This window comes from Schistocerca cancellata, chromosome 2 (genome assembly GCF_023864275.1).
Source record: "Schistocerca cancellata isolate TAMUIC-IGC-003103 chromosome 2, iqSchCanc2.1, whole genome shotgun sequence".
NCBI lineage: Eukaryota > Metazoa > Arthropoda > Insecta > Orthoptera > Acrididae > Schistocerca > Schistocerca cancellata.
The window spans coordinates 729,631,700-729,651,282 of NC_064627.1; positions in this window are offsets into that span (position 1 = coordinate 729,631,700).

A 19,583-nucleotide genomic window follows, 5' to 3' on the forward strand; every position below is an offset into this window, starting at 1 on the left:
AAACTACCTGCTGCACGTAATGATCTCACGTGGACACTACAGGGCGTCCATAAGGTCTGGGTAATAGGGAATTCTAATAAACAATAAGAAAGCACATTTTAGTCAATTTACTGTTAATAAATAATGTTTCCAACATTATCTCCGTGCTTTTCAATGCATTATTTGATGCGCTTTGCAAGATTAAACTGAACTCAATGGAATATGACTGATTTGCCTTCGATTTTAGCACACTCACTGGTAACGCGTTGTGTCAGGTGGTTTAAATTTGTCATCTCTTTCAGCATATCCCAGAAAAGAGATCAAGGGAAGAAAGGTCTGGCGAACGAGGTGACCACTGCACATGATCTCTTCTCCCAATTCAGTGAGGAAAATTGTCGTTCAACCAATCTCTGACAGCTGCAGAGAAATGGGCAGGATCCCCATCCTGCTGAAACCAGTCTGAAAGTCCCTCACCCAAACGCCCAATCTGAGGCACCAGTTTGTCTCTCAGTGTGTTCAGATAAGTCTCACTCGTTACATCTTCATTAAAGAAGGAAGGTCCTAGCACATGAGCTTTCCACAAACCATAGCACACATGAGCTTTTCACAAACCATAGCACACCATCACTTTTTGGCAGCGCTGCTGTTTGGATGGACTCATTCAATATGAATTGCCTTGAGATCAATATCGTAGGTTTTGTCTGACCACTTCACCATTGGCGTAAAACACAGTTTCATCACTGAACAACACACAGTCTTCAGTAAAATTGATATTTTCGTCCAGTTTATCCACAGACCATTCAAACATTTTCATGCGTCTATCGGGGTCGTATTCATTTAAGCGATGCGATATCTGTAACTTGTAAATGTGAAACCTCTCCTCTGCCAGGATTTTGTGGATGGTTGACCTTGGAAAACCCAACTCTGTGGATGTCCGACGAAGAGATTTCTTTGAGCTAGCATAAACCTTGGTCAAGACAGCATCTTTCTTTTCGTCGGAAGTCTTTGGTCGTCCGGAACGATATTTGCCCAACACACTGCCTGTTTCTTTAAACTTGTTGATTTATTTCCCGACGGCATTAAAACAAACAGGTTACGATGAAGGTGTCGAAGGTTAAATTCTTCCGCAGTTTTGCGAAACGACTATCCTTCTCGTCCATATGAGTAGCAACTCCACTAGATCTTCTTTAGACAGAGCCATCATTCAATCTGAAAAACAAGTTGTTAGAATTATTAGAATTTATTTTTTATTATTTATTAATTAATATTCGTTAATGTTTATAGAATATACAGTATTTATTAAAATTTATTGGAATTCCCTCTATATGCAGACTTTTTGGATACTAAAATTCTCGTCAACTATACGAAGAGGTTCCTCCTCCACCTGAAATGTTATTCTCCTTCTAGACCTCCCCCAGTCGCAAGTAGTAGGTTTAAACGTCCCACTATCCGTCAGACGACGATAATTTGCTTCAAATGCCCTCCTGTCGGACCACTGTCGTTCCGAAAATCCGTCCCTATACAAATGCTGAGCACCACAGCCACTACGATCTGCTAATCCGTACAACACGTATATTAGATACAGGCTCCCAGGTAGATGCTATTTTCCTTGACTTCCGGAAGGCTTTTGATACAGTTCCGCACTGTCGCCTGATAAACAAAGTAATAGCCTACGGAATATCAGACCAGCTGTGTGGCTGGATTGAAGAGTTTTTAGCAAACAGAACACAGCATGTTGTTATCAATGGAGAGACGTCTACAGACGTTAAGGTAACCTCTGGCGTGCCAAAGGGGAGTGTTATGGGACCATTGCTTTTCACAATATATATAAATGACCTAGTAGATAGTGTCGAAAGTTCCATGCGGCTTTTCGCGGATGATGCTGTAGTATACAGAGAAGTTGCAGCATTAGAAAATTGTAGCGAAATGCAGGAAGATCTGCAGCGGATAGGCACTTGGTGCAGGGAGTGGCAACTGACCCTTAACATAGACAAATGTAATGTATTGCGAATTCATAGAAAGAAGGATCCTTTATGGTATGATTATATGATAGCGGAACAAACACTGGTAGCAGTTACTTCTGTAAAATATCTGGGAGTATGCGTGCGGAACGATTTGAAGTGGAGTGATCATATAGAATTAATTGTTGGTAAGGCGGGTACCAGGTTGAGATTCATTGGGAGAGTCCTTAGAAAATGTAGTCCATCAACAAAGGAGGTGGCTTACAAAACACTCGTTCGACCTATACTTGAGTATTGCTCATCAGTGTGGGATCCGTACCAGATCGGGTTGACGGAGGAGATAGAGAAGATCCAAAGAAGAGCGGCGCGTTTCGTCACAGGGTTATTTGGTAACCGTGATAGCGTTACGGAGATGTTTAGCAAACTCAAGTGGCAGACTCTGCAAGAGAGGCGCTCTACATCGCGGTGTAGCTTGCTCGCCAGGTTTCGAGAGGGTGCGTTTCTGGATGAGGTATCGAATATATTGCTTCCCCCTACTTATACCTCCCGAGGAGATCACGAATGTAAAATTAGAGAGATTAGAGCGCGCACGGAGGCTTTCAGGCAGTCGTTCTTCCCGCGACTGGAACAGGAAAGGGAGGTAATGACAGTGGCACGTAAAGTGCCCTCCGCCACACACCGTTGGGTGGCTTGCGGAGTATAGATGTAGATGTAGATGTAGATGTAGACATCTGTGAGATCGGCATTTGAGTGCACTACCATTGCACTGTACCGGAAACCAAGTGCGTGATGAACGTTTAAACAGTTTATGCTATATGCCTGATGCTAGCACAGCAATGAAACTAATCCCTTGTCAATACAAGCAATGAAATAACATGCCAAGAGTATCTTCGTTCAGTTGGAATAACAAACACTGGCTGTGGACGTACGAATTACAAGTCATCTTTCTATCTAAACCTAACGAAGAGGGTATTTTGAACATTTCATGTAAGAAAACGTTTCATGTAATTCTGTTACGTTCTGTTTTTGTGTGTTTCCATGACTAATGTGATTGTGAAGAGAAGTAGAAAACAGGCTCTAACCTGGAAATAAAGCGTTTCCGGATTCGTGTCCACAGAACATATTTTATTCTTCTACGTGTGAAGCATGTTTCCGTATCTTCTTGTTACACTCTGTATTGTTTGTTGGAGTAATTACGTATCCAGTGGATCTGTATATGTACAAATCTGTCTTACGCAGAGATTCCCTCCTTGACGTCTTTTTGACTTAGGTTTCGAAAGACTTCCTCAACATTTTATGCAGTAGTTCATTAGCCTTGTAGTGGCGAGAGCCATAGGGAACTTTTATTATTCCTCTAAATGTCTGCCATGTTTAGGTCCTAGCTTCGTGGTGGCCATTTCAGTGGGGCTGCAGATGTTGCTCAACCACAGACAATCTAGCAGCCTCAAAATTGTTCATCAAGAAATTCACACATCTCAAGAACTAAGTTTGCTGGCGCTACATCCTGCTGTAACCACACGTGATTCTTAATTTCACTGTCTTCAAGCTGACGTATTAACTGCATCTGCAACTTGTCAAAATAAGGATTTCCCATCAAGCGAGCTCAAAGAAATGTAGTCCGAAGAGGTACCGTGGTGACATCATGGTCGATACGATAACATGATGGGGGCTCCTTTCCACATCTTTCACATAAACTGGTATTTTTCTTGAGACCAAAAAATCACATTCCTCTTGAGTAAACTGCACTTGGAAACTACGCCAACAAAGCACAGCATTTAGCAACTCTCTGCTCCTTTTCATTGTCAGATAATTAATCACAAACGCCTGACTAAATCCTTTTATTTTCAAAACTTTTAGTAACATATTGAAGTATTTTTAGCCACTGTACTTGAAATTCAGCTGCTGTTTTGCGAATAACTTTCGTTGGAGACGGTGCCACACATATTCGCTCGCATTTTCTAGCTTTCGCTACAAAAGCCCGTCGTTGAAGATGTCTGAAACAGAAGTATATTTCTCCTAATCAAGTAGGGTTTCTTTATGATATGAGGCCTCGTCAAAGCAATCTCCAAACGAAGTCATTATTTCTCTACTTGCTTTCCCGCGCCTATAGTTGCTCCTAAACCGTGTAACTGTGTCCACACACAGCAGCCATGTCTTCTGAACTGAAACAATGCAATACTGAAACAAAATAATCCAATACTGACACTAATGCTATTCTTCAGATTCACAGCAGAGACAGGAATAAAATAGTTAACCTATTTATGTCTCCAAAAGTAAAACGTCAAGAATGACACAGGGACTTCTCAGACGCCTTGTAGTTTACCCTAAACTCCAAACCACGGCGTTACTTGACTCTTTTTCCATTAACAAACATAGCCAGAGATAAAAATACCGTAGGAACAAACGTGAATCGAGCGCTGGACGTTTGGTTTCGTGGACCGCAGTTTTCACTGATTGGATATAATCCATATCGACGCAGGTGATCCAGTATTACAGATAGAATTTAAAACATGTTTAAAGGACTTGCAATCAAATAAGGCGGGAGACATAAATAACATTCCTTCGGAATTTCTGAAATAATTCTGGGCAACAACTATTCAAGTTTGTGTGTAGAATATATGAGATTCGACGCTTGCAATCCGACTTTCGGAAAAATATCTTCCATAAAATTCTGAAGATATCAAGGGCGGATAAGCGTGAAAATTATCGTGCATGGTACAAAAGCTTAACAGTTCAGTGGTCACAGTTACTGATGATGACGATGACGATGGTGACGGTCATTTTGACATTAGGAAAGGTAAAGGCACCAGAGGGGCAGTTCTGACGTTGTACTTGATAACAAGGACAAAATTTAAGAAAAATCAAGTAGTGTTCATAGGATTTGTTGACATAGAAAAAGAATTCGACAATGGGAAAAGTTGTACGTTGTTCGGAAATCCCCCAAAAATAGGTGTAAGCTGTAGGGAAAGCCGGGTGATATTCAATATGTATCAGAACCAAGTATAAACAACAAGAAAAGAAGATTAAAAACGAACTGTTCAGAGTAAAAAGAGTGTAACATAGGGATGCAGCCTTTATCCTCTATTATTGAGGCTGCAATCGAAGAAGCAGTGGCGGAATTAAAAAATAATTTCAGGAGATGGATTCACATGGTGAAAAACTATCAACGATAAGATTCACTACTGACATTGTTATCCTCAGTAGAAGCAAGAAATAATTACAGAGTATACTGAACGAAAGAAACAGGCTACTGAGTACAGAGTATGGACTGAGAGTAAACCGAAGAAAGGAGGGGAAGCAGTGGCTGGCCATATAAAACCAATCAGAAGATCCAAAAAATAAAAAAAATGAGTGATGAGCAGTAACAGAAATGAGACTAGTGATAAAATTAACATGAAAATTGGTGGCAAAGAATTGGACGAAATGAAGGAATTCTGTTACCTTGGCAGCAAAATAACTTATGAGGACTATATAAAAAGCAGACTACCACAGCAAAGAGGCCATTAGTGGTCAAACGAAGTCTCCTAATCTCAACCACATGCCTTAATTTGAGAAAGATATTTCTGAGAATGTACGTTTGGAGAACAGCATTGTGTGAAATGAATCGTGGATTGTGATGGGATCTGGGAAGAAATGTTTGCGATGTGATGATACATAAGAATGCTGAAAATTAGGTAGACTAATAAAATAAGAAATGAGAAGATTCTCCCCAGAATAGGCGAGGATAGAAATATGTGGAAAATATTGACAAGAAGTAGGGAGAAGACAGGAGGAGACATGTTAAGACATCAGGGAATAGCTTCCATGCTACTAGAAAAAGTTGTAGAGGGTGAAAACAATAGGGGAAGACAGAGATTGCAATACATCCAACAAATAACTGAAGACATTCATCCAACAAATAATTGAAGACATTTGGATTAAGTGTATCTCTGAGACGAAGGGGTTGGTAAAGGAGGGGAAACAGTGGCTGGCCGTATCAAGCCAGTCAGAAGACTCAAAAAATAAAAAATTGAAAGAAACGCCTTAAAAAGAGGAAACGAAGTTGTCTTGTGCATCCCGCCATGGTTTTCGGTGTCGAATGCAATGATCACACACTAAAATACATTTGCGTTAAGGCTGTGGTGGATTTTTATCCTCGGCAAGTTCTTTTTCTTTTTTTCACATTTCCTTTCAATTCCGACGTCGTTCTTCCTGTAACGGCAATGACGTTTTTCAAATGATATTTATTTGTGGACACGTTATCTAAGTGATCCCACAATGAGCAACATACCTTTAATAAACTTCCTTTCCACATGCAAATGGATGTTGATCTATAACCACTTGTTATGCTTTTGAAATGAAGCATGCATATGGCCGAAGAGTACATGGAATGCAGGCTGGAGGCTTCTGTTTGCCTTATAGTTTCCTCAGCTGTCCTTTGTTATAACAGTCATGCTGGCAAGTATGTTGTGTGTGTAACGACGTCAACCAGAGCCATACAACGTAAAAAACAGAAAGAGGTAAATGGTGCTCCACACACCTGAACACGTCAACTTGATATGTGAGATATTTGTGGACTACTGGAACACAAGAGATCTTTGCAAAAACAGACATAATGTCTTATGGAATAACAGCAATCAGTGATTTTATAATGTTACTTAAAATCCGTCTTGATTGCAAATTTTTTTATTCATATGACCGGTTTCGGTTCATTCAGAACTATCTTCAGATCTGATATTTCAGTTACAGGAGTAACCCGTCCAAATCCAGCAACTTTCACATGCTACGTCACGTGGACGGGTTACTCCTGTAACTGAAATATCAGATCTGAAGATGGTTCTGAATGAACCGAAACCGGTCATATGAATAAAAAATTTGCAAGCAAGACGGATTTTAAGTAACATTATAAAATCACTGATTGCTGTTATCCCATAAGACATTATGTCTTACAGTTACATGAGTAACTGTCTTACAGTTACAGGAGTAACCCGTCCAAATCCAGCAACTTTCACATGCTACGTCACGTGGACGGGTTACTCCTGTAACTGAAATATCAGATCTGAAGATGGTTCTGAATGAACCGAAACCGGTCATATGAATAAAAAATTTGCAATCAAGACGGATTTTAAGTAACATTACACAAGAGATCGGTGCCCAGTACCAGTGTTCCTCGAGGGACATTGTATTCCTTTTGATATGACTGAAGACGAAACACTTGATAGACAGGAACGGGAACAGATACCTCTCCAGTGTCACGCAGGACTAGGGTAGTTTTCAGCCAGCCCCTGTGGCCGAGCGGTTCTAGGCACCTCAGTCTGGTTCGAATCCTGCCTCGGACATGGATGTGTGTGATGTCCTTAGGTTAGTTAGGTTTAAGTAGTTCTAAGTTCTAGGGGACTGATGACGGCAGCTGTTAAGTCCCATAGTGCTCAGAGCCATTTCAGCCATTTTTGACATTTTTCAGTCAACAAAAGGTATTCGAAGAATTATATGGTACGGTCGTGCACCGACGTCTATAACCAGACACGGTCGTTACTTTTGCCCTCAGCACGTCGAAGTAGACGGCAGTATGCATCTCAGCCGGAGCGATTATTGTCCTCGTGAATGTAAGTTCACCAACAGCATGGCAACATAACGATCGGTGAGAATAGGCCGTGAAACATGATGAAAGCAGAATCACTTTGTGGAACAACTTAATATTCTGTGATGGGTAGTAAGTTCGCGTCGAGTTCAACAAACCACGCATTTGCATCTGGAAAGAGCATGAAGCGCCAAACAGCTCAAAATGTGTACACTAAATATCCAAATTTCGTATTTTTAAATTCCCAGCGCGAGCAGAATTTAACGGTATCTGGCACATTGGATTCTGCCTCAACTTAAAACAGTCTTTGGACAACTCTAAGGTAAAGGGAAGAGATGCTCTGATTTTTTTATGCATCCTGATGGCCGTTGGCGTAGAACGGAGTTGGTGAACACCAGTCCACAAGATTGGATACCACATGTCTATCTATAACTAAATAGATACGCCGTGAGCCACCATACGGTAAATGGTGGAGGGTAACTCGCACCACTGTTAGTCATTCGTTTTTCTGTTGCACTGCCGAGCGGGATAGCCGCGCGGTCTACGGCACCTTGCCACGGTTGGCGCAGCTGCCCGCGTCGGTGGTTCGAGTCCTCCCTCGGGCATGGGTGTGTGTGTTATCCTTAGCGTAAGTTAGATTAAGTTTGATTAAGAAGTGTGTAAGCCTAGGGACCAATGACCTCAGCATTTTGGTCCCATAGGAACTTACCACAAATTTCCAAATTTTCTGTTCCGCACGCAAACGGAAAATGGGTGAAGTAACTGTCTATATGCTACTGTACGGTCCCTACGAGAGACAGACGTCGATGACAGCCAAAACGTTCCACAGTCTGCCACAAAAGCCGGTTCTCAGGGCTCCCGGGGTGATTGGAACATTTCATGGAAATTTTTGATTCGATTAAAAGCAAAACATTTGATAATCTGGAGTGTAAGAAATGGTTTTCCACCCGACTGGACCTTCCTGGTATTCACTTCAACAGCGTATGGCAACTGTGCCAACAGCCGCACGGACTGGAGATTGCTTCTCATAGAGCATGGCAAAATGTCTTCCAGAAGTCATCAACAACTTCAACTAATTTGTACCAGAAATGTTTAAAGCGGTGATAGCTGCATATGATGGTCGCACACCGCATTAAGAAGTAGTATTTACAGGTCCTTTATCGTGGAATTTCCCGGCCAAAACTGTGCTCGCACATATTCTGTGTGTATAGGGTTCCACAGCTGCCATTTACTGTAAAAATCGTAAATACAAGATTCCTCAGTAACCGCGCAGTGTCTTACTTTGTCATTTTCCCACGATTTGTTTCGATCACAAGGCATCTGAAGTACAGGAAAATCAGCTTAAGTCACACAAATATTAACGACATGACCACCATGACATGAAAATACCGTATCACAAAAGGACTTCTCCAACAGTATTTTAGTGAAATATCGCCTAGTGGCGGATGAAGCCAGAGAGCCATGTGATCGAAAGCGAGCCTGGGATACTGTCCACCTCACCCCTAATGTGTGTTTTGAATTCTGTTCGTACCATTTGAGAATGGTGTGAAACCGAAAACATCCTTGGGAAATGTTAAATTACGACACAGTGCAGTTATCGTCGAATCAAGCCCGATGGAATCGGAAAGTGCTACATTACAACGCACCAGTCCGATATTAATAGAATTTAATGCAGATGTTCATCACGTAACGGGTATTAAGTGATTCAGCTTTCATTCCATTCAGAATTGACGTCCGTCATCAGCTTCATTATGAGGTCTGACTCCGCACAGGCACGAATACACTACTACATTCATTCTAACGTGGAAACAGCATCCAAATGGCATCTTGAGGAATTTCTTGCCATGCCTGAAACACGTGTTATGTCAGATCTTGAAAATTGCTGATTGAAAGCCGATTTGAAAGTATATTTCGTAGCATCCCATCCCAGACATGCTCTCTGGATGACAAAGAAGGAACGGGTAGACCAGTCAACGATCATTACATTCGTCAAGGTGTTTCTGGTGTGACTTCAGTGCCATCTGGTGCTCTTTATCGTCAAGGGTATGACACAGGGTTCTCCATTCTGGCGAGCATTCAGCCTCGCTTCAGCAATTATAATTTCAGTCCTGTTGTCACACTCCACGCCCAGAGACGTCTCAGATAGTTTGGCAGCTGGTGCAGAGTTTCAACTTGTTCTCTCTCCTCCCACGACCACACCCATAAACCCCACAAGAACATCGAAGAATTTTTTTGGCGGGAAGCAATTTTTGATACAAGTCGTTAAGTAAGTAAAGCATAATGTTAATTATTTTGAAAGACGTTTCATTTTTCTGTACTAACAGGTATGATATATTTTTATAAGTAACGCCAGCTGCAGTGTGCGGCTTTGCCCGGAATGTTTAATATCGGTCACACAAAGTGACTGGTCCTACGTCTTGGTGATACTCATAGCGAATGCAAGGCGAGGTGGGAAACTACAATCGCTTTAAATCGAAGCTCATATTTAAATTACTCGGTAACAACGGAATGCTAGGAATGAATACATCTTCACCTGCGGCACACCCCATGATGATAGTTGCCCCTACTACGTTCGGTAATAGGTTCATCACGGACAGCCTTGTTCCATTGCATATGTAACAACGGCAACTAATCAATAAATAAAGAGTCTGCAATCACGTTTCTGTCAAATTCTCTAGTTTTCACACGTTCCGCGATTTGATAGTATTATATATGTCCTTTGTTATGAATTTAATTTTTCATAAATTTTCTTCATTGTTACATCTGAATGTAGAAATCTGAAGTAAATGAGCTAAGTACGTACTTTTCTAGGTGTTTCTTAAAAAATATGTAGCCCACGTCCGCCGGAATAGTCATTACAGGATCGTGTAGAAATTTGGAGTAAACCGGCCAAGAACTTTCAGAGACTTTTTGAAACAACCTTGCTCCTTTATATATTACATACATACATTTTTCACGTCATATTACGAAGTCTTATATGGCCAGTGATCTTCCTCTTGTCTTGAAGGTAAATTTCATGAAGATCGGAATAAAATTGTGGATTTTTACGAATTACAAGCAAACAAACGGACACTGTTCTTTATACAGAGTGAATCACCTAAAACATGCACCGCAAACGTTCTTGGTGTTCATTGCAGGACTCTAGTGGCAGTCGTATACGAAATACAGCATTTTGAAAAGTATCCACACCAACACTTGTTTGTTGTTTTTTTTTTAAATATTTTTGTTGTTTGTACTGTTCTGTACGTCAAGTGGTGTGCTTTAATTGTCTGTACATGTACAGCTCATTGAACTGTTTTATTTATAGGCACACAGATTTACACATCAAATGACACTGCACGCCCTAAAGTGACAACACAACTTATCACGGGCAAATTGCACAGACCTTTTTTGAATGTTTAATGCCCGCAATAAGAAAGAAGTAAAGAGCGATATGAAGCATTGTACTAGCTCTTATGTTAACAAAACATCTCAGTTTTTCTTTGCACTGCAATTTCATTGAAACTATACACACACAAAAAAAATTGCCCGCGATTTGAAAGTTGTAAAGAGCGATGTGAACCATTGTACTAGCTCTTATGTTAACAAAACATCTCAGTTTCTATTTGCATTGCAATTTCATTGAAACTACACACATCAAAAAAAGTTTTGCATCTTCCGGGTTCCCAGAACTCCTGAAGATAGACGTCGACTGTGGATATTGTATCACAGGCACAGACCCTTTGACTGTTCAGAGATGTCACTAAAACGGCCCAAAGATGTAAACAACCATGCATGAGCAACGCCTATTAGACGGAGTTATTAGCCAATCAGTTCCAGTCATTCCACCAAGAAAGAGGTACACGGCTCGTGTGGTCTGTAGTTCAACCATGCCTAGACGGTCAACACCGCGGTTCGATTGTATCCGCATTGTTACTTTATGCGAGGAAGGGCTCTCAACAATGGAAGTGTCCACGCGTCTCGGAGTGAACCAAAGCGATGTTGTTCGGACATGGAGGAGATACAGAGAGACAGGAACTGTCGATGACATGCCTCGCTCAGGCCGCCCAAGGCCTACTACTGCAGTGGATGACCGCTACCTACGGATTATGGCTTGGAAGAACCCTGACAGCAACGCCACCATGTTGAATAATGCTATTCGCGCAGCCACAGGACGTCGTGATACGACGCAAAATGTGCTCAATAGGCTGCATGATGCGCAACTTCACTCCCGACGTCCATGGCGAGGTTGATCTATGCAACCACAACACCATGCAGCGCGGTACAAATGGGCCCAACAACATGCCAAATGGACCGCTCAGGATTGGCATCACGTTTTCTTCATCGATGAGTGTCGCATATACCTTCAACCAGACAATCGTCGGAGACGTGTTTGGAGGCAACCCGGTCAGGCTGAACGCCTTAGACACACTGTCCAGCGAGTGCAGCTAGGTAGCGGTTCTCTGCTGTTTTGGGGTGGCATTAAGTGAGGCCGACGTACGCCGCTGGTCATGGAAGACGCTGGTCATGGAAGACGCTGTAACGGCTGTAGGATACGTGAATGCCATCCTCAGACCGATATTGCAACCATATCGGCAGCATATTGGCGAGGCAGTCGTCTTCATGGACAATTCGCGCCCCCATCATGCACATCTTGCGAATGACTTCCTTCACGATAACGACATCGCTCGACTAGAGTGGCCAGCATGTTCTGTAGACATGAGACATATCGAACATGCCTGTGATAGATTGAAAAGGGGTGTTTATGGACGACGTGACCCACCAACCACTCTGAGGGATCTACGCCGAATCGCCGTTGAGGAGTGGGGCAATCTGGACCAACAGTGCCTTGATGAACTTGTGGATAGTATGCCACGACGAATACAGACATGCATCAATGCAAGGGGACGTGCTATTGGGTATTAGAGGTACCGGTGTGTACAGTGGTGTGGACCACCACTTCTGAAGGTCTCGCTGTATGGTGGTACAATATGCAATATGTGGTTTCCATGAGCAATAAAAAGGCCGGAAATGATGTTTATGTTGATCTCTATTCCAGTTTTCTGTACAGGTTCCGGAACTCTCGGAACCGTGGTGATGCTAAACTTTTTTTGAAGTGTGTAATACTGCTTTAATGTTACGGGTTCGCGTAGAGAAATATTATTGTGTGGCATATTCAGGACTGATAATTTCGTAGTAAATTAACTTCTGTGAATTTATCTAGCCGTGACAAAAGATAGCCGTTTTGCGGCAACCACAAGAATGTAATGAAAACTGCCATTAATCTTTGCAAACAAACCAAAATGATACTTGACTTAAATAACACAATTAAAATGCAAACTTTGTAAGTTATAGCCGCGGATTTGTGCCGTTTAATATTGGCAATATCCAAATAAGGCACTGCGGCCGTGTAAATGGCAGACAACAATTAATCATATGCTCGCGCTGTATTGCGCAATCTGATATTCTGAAAAAGTAAGTTATCAATCTCCTAACATACAGTGGTGCTAACGATACGTAAATAACGATTTTAAGTGCAAATAAAGATCATCTACATCTACATCTACATACATACTCCGCAAGCCACCATACGGTGCTTGGCGGAGGGTACCTCACATACGTTGAATCAAAATGCTACGTAAACACACTGACAATGCCTCTTACATATATCCTCATCCAAGATCAAGGCCAGAGTAGTTGATCACATAAAATCATTCGACTGTTTCACAGCTGTTAATATTTTTAACATAAGCAAAGAATAATTTACATAATAAATCGATATTGTTTATTTACAATTACGTTGTATGGTGGTTGAATATGGTTTTTTCTGTACATTTTTTCGTACGTCTTTCAAGAACAATAAAAGTCTTAATTCATAGCACTGTTCGTAATTTTATAAAAATAAATATTGTTCTCTCCAGGGCAACCAGTACACTTGGTTGTGCCATTCAACCGGTGTAGTAGCTAGATACGATGTTGTTATGTTTGCTTGCAGTGTGGTTTTAGGTTCGTTGAGTATAATGCGACCTTCTGGTCATTTAGTGGATAAACAGTCCAAGCAGTAGGTGTTGAGTAGAAGGTGGGATTTACCGTTGCAGAAAAATCCCACATACTCATTATGTATGGAGAGTGTAAGAAGAACGCAGTTTGTTCTTGTACGGTATGTGTATGCCGAAAGATATCCCAATAGAAGTCAACCATCTCGGCAATTACTTAACAACCTTTTCAACCAGTTGCTTGAAAATGGTAGTGTAACGTCTATACAAAGTAACAGAAGGAAACAAGTAACGATGAAGACGGGGAAATTAATGTTCTTCTACAGCTACATCTACATTTATACTCCGCAAGCCACCCAACGGTGTGTGGCGGAGGGCACTTTACGTGCCACTGTCATTACCTCCCTTTCCTGTTCCAGTCGCGTATGGTTCGCGGGAAGAACGACTGTCTGAAGGCCTCTGTGCGCGCTCTAATCTCTCTAATTTTACTTTCGTGATCTCCTCGGGAGGTGTAAGTAGGGGGAAGCAATATATTCGATACCTCATCCAGAAAAGCACCCTCTCGAAACCTGGACAGCAAGCTACACCGCGATGCAGAGCGCCTCTCTTGCAGAGTCTGCCACTTGAGTTTGCTAAACATCTCCGTAACGCTATCACGGTTACCAAATAACCCTGTGACGAAACGCGCCGCTCTTCTTTGGATCTTCTCTATCTCCTCCGTCAACCCGATCTGGTACGGATCCCACACTGATGAGCAATACTCAAGTATAGGTCGAACGAGTGTTTTGTAAGCCACCTCCTTTGTTGATGGACTACATTTTCTAAGGACTCTCCCAATGAATCTCAACCTGGTACCCGCCTTACCAACAATTAATTTTATATGATCATTCCACTTCAAATCGTTCCGCACGCATACTCCCAGATATTTTACAGAAGTAACTGCTACCAGTGTTTGTTCCGCTATCATATAATCATACAATAAAGGATCCTTCTTTCTATGTATTCGCAATACATTACATTTGTCTATGTTAAGGGTCAGTTGCCACTCCCTGCACCAAGTGCCTATCCGCTGCAGATCTTCCTGCATTTCGCTACAATTTTCTAATGCTGCAACTTCTCTGTATACTACAGCATCATCCGCGAAAAGCCGCATGGAACTTCCGACACTATCTACTAGGTCATTTATATATATTGTGAAAAGCAATGGTCCCATAACACTCCCCTGTGGCACACCAGAGGTTACTTTAACGTCTGTAGACGTCTCTCCGTTGATAATAACATGCTGTGTTCTGTTTGCTAAAAACTCTTCAATCCAGCCACACAGCTGGTCTGATATTCCGTAGGCTCTTACTTTGTTCTTGCTGGTGTTGTAGTTGATCCGCACGAGGAAGTGGCGTGAGACAGGCAAATGTCCTACGCAGTCTCCATCGACATAAGTTCCATCCCTATCACACCGCTTTCAGTCAAGAGCTGCGTGGAATCGATTATGAGAATCGTGTTAACTTCTATACATGGGCATTAAGACAAGATGTTCCAGATGTACCATGCATCTTATTTGGTGATGAAGCCACATTTACCAATCATGGCCAGGTAAACCGACGAAATATGCACTATTGGTCTGTTGACAATCTCCGTTGGCTTCGTCAGGTGGACCGTCAGCGATCATGGAGTGAAAACGTGTGGTATGGTTTAGTGAACCATCAGCTCATAGGTCTGTTGTCCTTAGGCGGAACAGTGAATGTGCACAAGTACCGCAGCCTCCTAATAGAACATTTTTCATGGGTACTAGAAGACGTTGCTCTGCAGACTAGGAAGAACTTGTGGTACCAACATTAAGGCTGTCCAGCCCATAGCGCACGAAGTACTATAGCATGTATTCAAGAATTGTTTCTAAATCGTTGAATTGGACGCAGCGAACCTGTACATTGGCCGGCCCATTCCCCGGATTTGACGCCTTTCTGTGGGGAAAGGTGAAAGATGCTGTCTAAAAGTACATACCAGTTACAGCCGGCGATATGCAAGACGTATTACTGCACGCTACTTGACATCTCCGCTGAAATGCTAGCACGTATGCCGCAGTCTTTCCATAGCAGATTGCAAGCGTATATTGCCGCTGCCGGTGCTCATTCTGAACGCAATCTGCGACGGTCAGTTGTCCCGTTACTGGTCAGATTCCATATAACTACTGCATGTACACTTGTGTTATTCTTTAGTGTGTGCTATCACAGGTATTGTACAAGTGTAGGTGTGTGAACTTTTCAAACTACGATATGTTGTAAGCGACTCTCACAAGAATTCTGCAACAAACACGACTAACATTCAATTTGTGCTGCTGTTAGTTTGTTAATCTCAACAGCCATTATTCCATTCCAAAAATGGTATGTTTGCTCAAAAATACACTTTATAAGCGTTATTGCAAACTGTTGATGGCTAACAATACGAGCCCCTGACTACAAATCCATTCCCTGAAAACCGCACATCAAAAGCACTTTCCATTTCCAAAATATTTGCGGTGTTAGTTTTAGGTGAATCATCCTACAGCTGATTTTTAATGAAGCGATACAAATAACCAAAAATCCATTTAGTTACAGTAGTTAATAGGTGACTTTAACATGTAGTTGAGAATGCTTGCCTTCGGACATTTTCTGCTGAAAATTTTGAAACTGTGTCATCTATACGATATCATCAACATACACTACTTTCGAAGGCAGACTTGCCAAACTAGAGTCGTAACTGACCCATAGTGGACCTAAGACAGTTCTTTATCAGTTCGAGTTTTGACAAACTCCTTTCACATGACGCTACTGAAAGATTTAAAATTAAATCTTAACGTAAAATGAGATTGGGAACAGATCTGGAAAATTTGTATGCATCCGCAAACAGTAAGAATCTTACAGATATACAACCAACAGATATTTCTCTTAGAATTTTGGCAACCTGCAGAAATCTTCTTAAGCGTTGAATGATACCATATTCAGGAATCTCATCATAATGTCAACCAAACTTTTTATAGTCGTGGGAGGTACAATTCTCAATCCTTATGATGTACCGCACCTCCCCTAGAGGTTTGTCGCAACATTTCTGGGACACCCTGTGTTGCACTACACTGGATGTTTGTATAAACTAAAACCTTATAAAATGAAGGTACACAGCTGAAAAAGTAGAAACATTTATATGCGGGCGTGCTAAAAAGTAATGCCTCCGAATCTTTTACGTGAAAACTCTCAAAGTGTTTTAAATAAAACAAACATTATTAACATTCTACATCTTTATTCTTCATGTCTACATATTTACAGCCCTCTACCGCTGGAAGGACCAAATTGTAGAGTGTAACATGGCGGTGTGTGTGCCGTAACCATGGCCGGTGTGTAAGAAACAGCGTGCTGTAATCGAGTTTCGATTTCCAAGAGCCAGACCACACGCTCAAGTGCTGCGACATCTGCACCAATCGCCGGCCGAAGTGGCCGTGCGGTTAAAGGCGCTGCAGTCTGCAACCGCAAGACCACTACGGTCGCAGGTTCGAATCCTGCCTCGGGCATGGATGTTTGTGATGTCCTTAGGTTAGTTAGGTTTAACTAGTTCTAAGTTCTAGGGGACTAATGACCTCAGCAGTTGAGTCCCATAGTGCTCAGAGCCATTTTTTTTGCACCAATCGATCGTCTTGGGTTCACTGTCATCGGTCATCCTCCATACATTTCCGACTTGGCTCCCTCCGATTTTTTTTAACTTAACTAATACCTTCGAGGAGTTCACTTTGATAAGGACGAAGCGGTGTAAGCAGAGGTGGTGTTGTGCCTCCGTTAGCAGAGTTAAACATTCCACAGCGACGCTGTCATCAAACTGGTCTCTCGTTGGGAGAAATGTCTTCCTCACCAGAGCGACAATGTTGTGAAATAAATATGTAAACACGAAGAAAAAAATGTTGAATGTTAATAAAGCATGTTTTATTCAAAAATCTGTAAGAATTTTCACAATGAAGAGTCCGAGGTATTACTTACCAGCACATTCTCGCACGTTCAGTAAATCAGATAAAGAAACAGTGGTGTCATAAGCCAATGTGGAACCTGAAACTCTTAGCTCAGGACAAGAGAATAAGGAGGAACTATGGCTCAAGTTTAGGCGAACAATTCACCACGCACTGGATAGACATGTACCTAGTAGAACCCCTCGTGACTGTAGGCGCTCTCCGTGGCTCTCCGTGGTATACAGTCAATGTAAAGAAATTTCTAAAAATCCAAAGAAAGGGGAACTAATGCTGCATAAGCATAAAACAAAGCGTAGGAGAAAAGATAGGAAAATTCCGAATGAAACGCATTTGGCTGTCAAGCTGGCAATGCGTGAAACGCAGAACGACTACCGTAGCAGAATATTATCTAAATATGCCTCACAAAAACCTAAGAAATTTTGATCGTATGTCTGGCTATTAATCGCACCAAAGTTAGTGTTCAGTCGCTCACGGTTGAGACAGGGACTGAAACCGCGGGTAGGAAATCAAAAGCAGAAATGCTTAACTCTGTTTAAAAGTGTTAAAACTGAACAAAGCTCCAGGGCCCGATGAAATCCGTATCACATTCCATATTGAATTTGCGTCAGAGTTAGCCCTTTTAACTATAATCTACCGTAGATCCCCCGAACAAAAGATCGTGCCCAGTAGTTGGCAAAAAGCACATCACACGCGTCTACAAGAAGGGTAGCAGATGTGATCCACTAAACTACCGTCCACCTTGACATCAGTCTGTTATAGAATCTTAGAATATATTCTGAGCTCAAACGTAATGAGGCATCTGTAACATAATGACCTCGTCTATGACAACCATCATGGCTTCCGATAACATCGATCAAAAGAACCCCAAATCACACTTTTTCACGTGACGTAATGAAAACGTTGGAGGAAATCATTCAGGTAGACGCTGTATTTCTCGATTTCCAAAAAGCATTTGACTCAGTACCACATCTTCACTTTTTTTCAAAGGCACTATCATATGTGGGTATCAAGAGAAACATATGAACAGACTGACAGTTTTTTGTTAAGGAGGATGCAGCAAGTTACCTTGGATGGAGAGTCACAGACAGATGTACAAGTAACTTCGATTGTTCCCCGAGCAAGTGCGTTGGGACCCTTGCTGTTCATGTTATATATTAAAGACCTTGTAGACAATATTAACATTTTGAAGATGTTGCAGTTATCTGTAATGAAGCAGTCCTACTATCTGAATGAATCTGCTCAGATACTCAGTCAGATGACGATAAGATTTGAAAGTGGCACCAAGTTGGCAACTTACTTTAAATGTTCAGAAATGTAAAATTGTGCACTTCACCAAGCGAAAAAGTATAGTAGCCCGTGATCATAATATCAGTGAGTGACAGTTGGAATTGGTTGGTTGGTTGGTTGTTTCGGGGAAGGAGACCAGACAGCGAGGTCATCGGTCTCATCGGATTAGGGAAGGACGGGGAAGAAAGTCGGCCGTGCCCTTTGAAAGGAACCATCCCGGCATTTGCCTGGAGCGATTTAGGGAAATCACGGAAAACCTAAATCAGGATGGCCGGACGCGGGATTGAACCGTCGTCCTCCCGAATGAGTTGGAATTGATCGACTCATAAAATTACCTGGGTGTAATAATCTGTAGGGATATGAAGTGGAACCATCACATTCTCTCAGTCGCAGGTAAAGCAGGTGGCAGAATGCGGTTCATGGGTTCGTGCACGACGGAACCAATACATTCCAAAAATCTGCGCGCGTATATGTGATTTTTCAAGAGGCCGTATCTCGGGTTCTATAGATCAAAGAAATAAGGGGTCAGTTGTTTCGGATGGCTCATTGTCTAGCGACTGTTTTTATATTTATGGGAAGAATGGGCATACTGTAGCTATTGTACAGTACAGAGTCAAAATTTAAACATTACACACTACCTCCAGCCCAGACAAATTGAACAAATCGGTTGGTTCTTTTGTATGAGGTGTGGTCTATGGTGGACCTGAGATGACTTATGAAAGTACTGTTTGTTCATGGGCGGTTTCTGAGAAAACCCTGCAAAACCATGATTTTTCGGTACCAAAAATACAAATTTTGGGGAATGGCACTTCTATAATTTGTATTCATTGCAGATC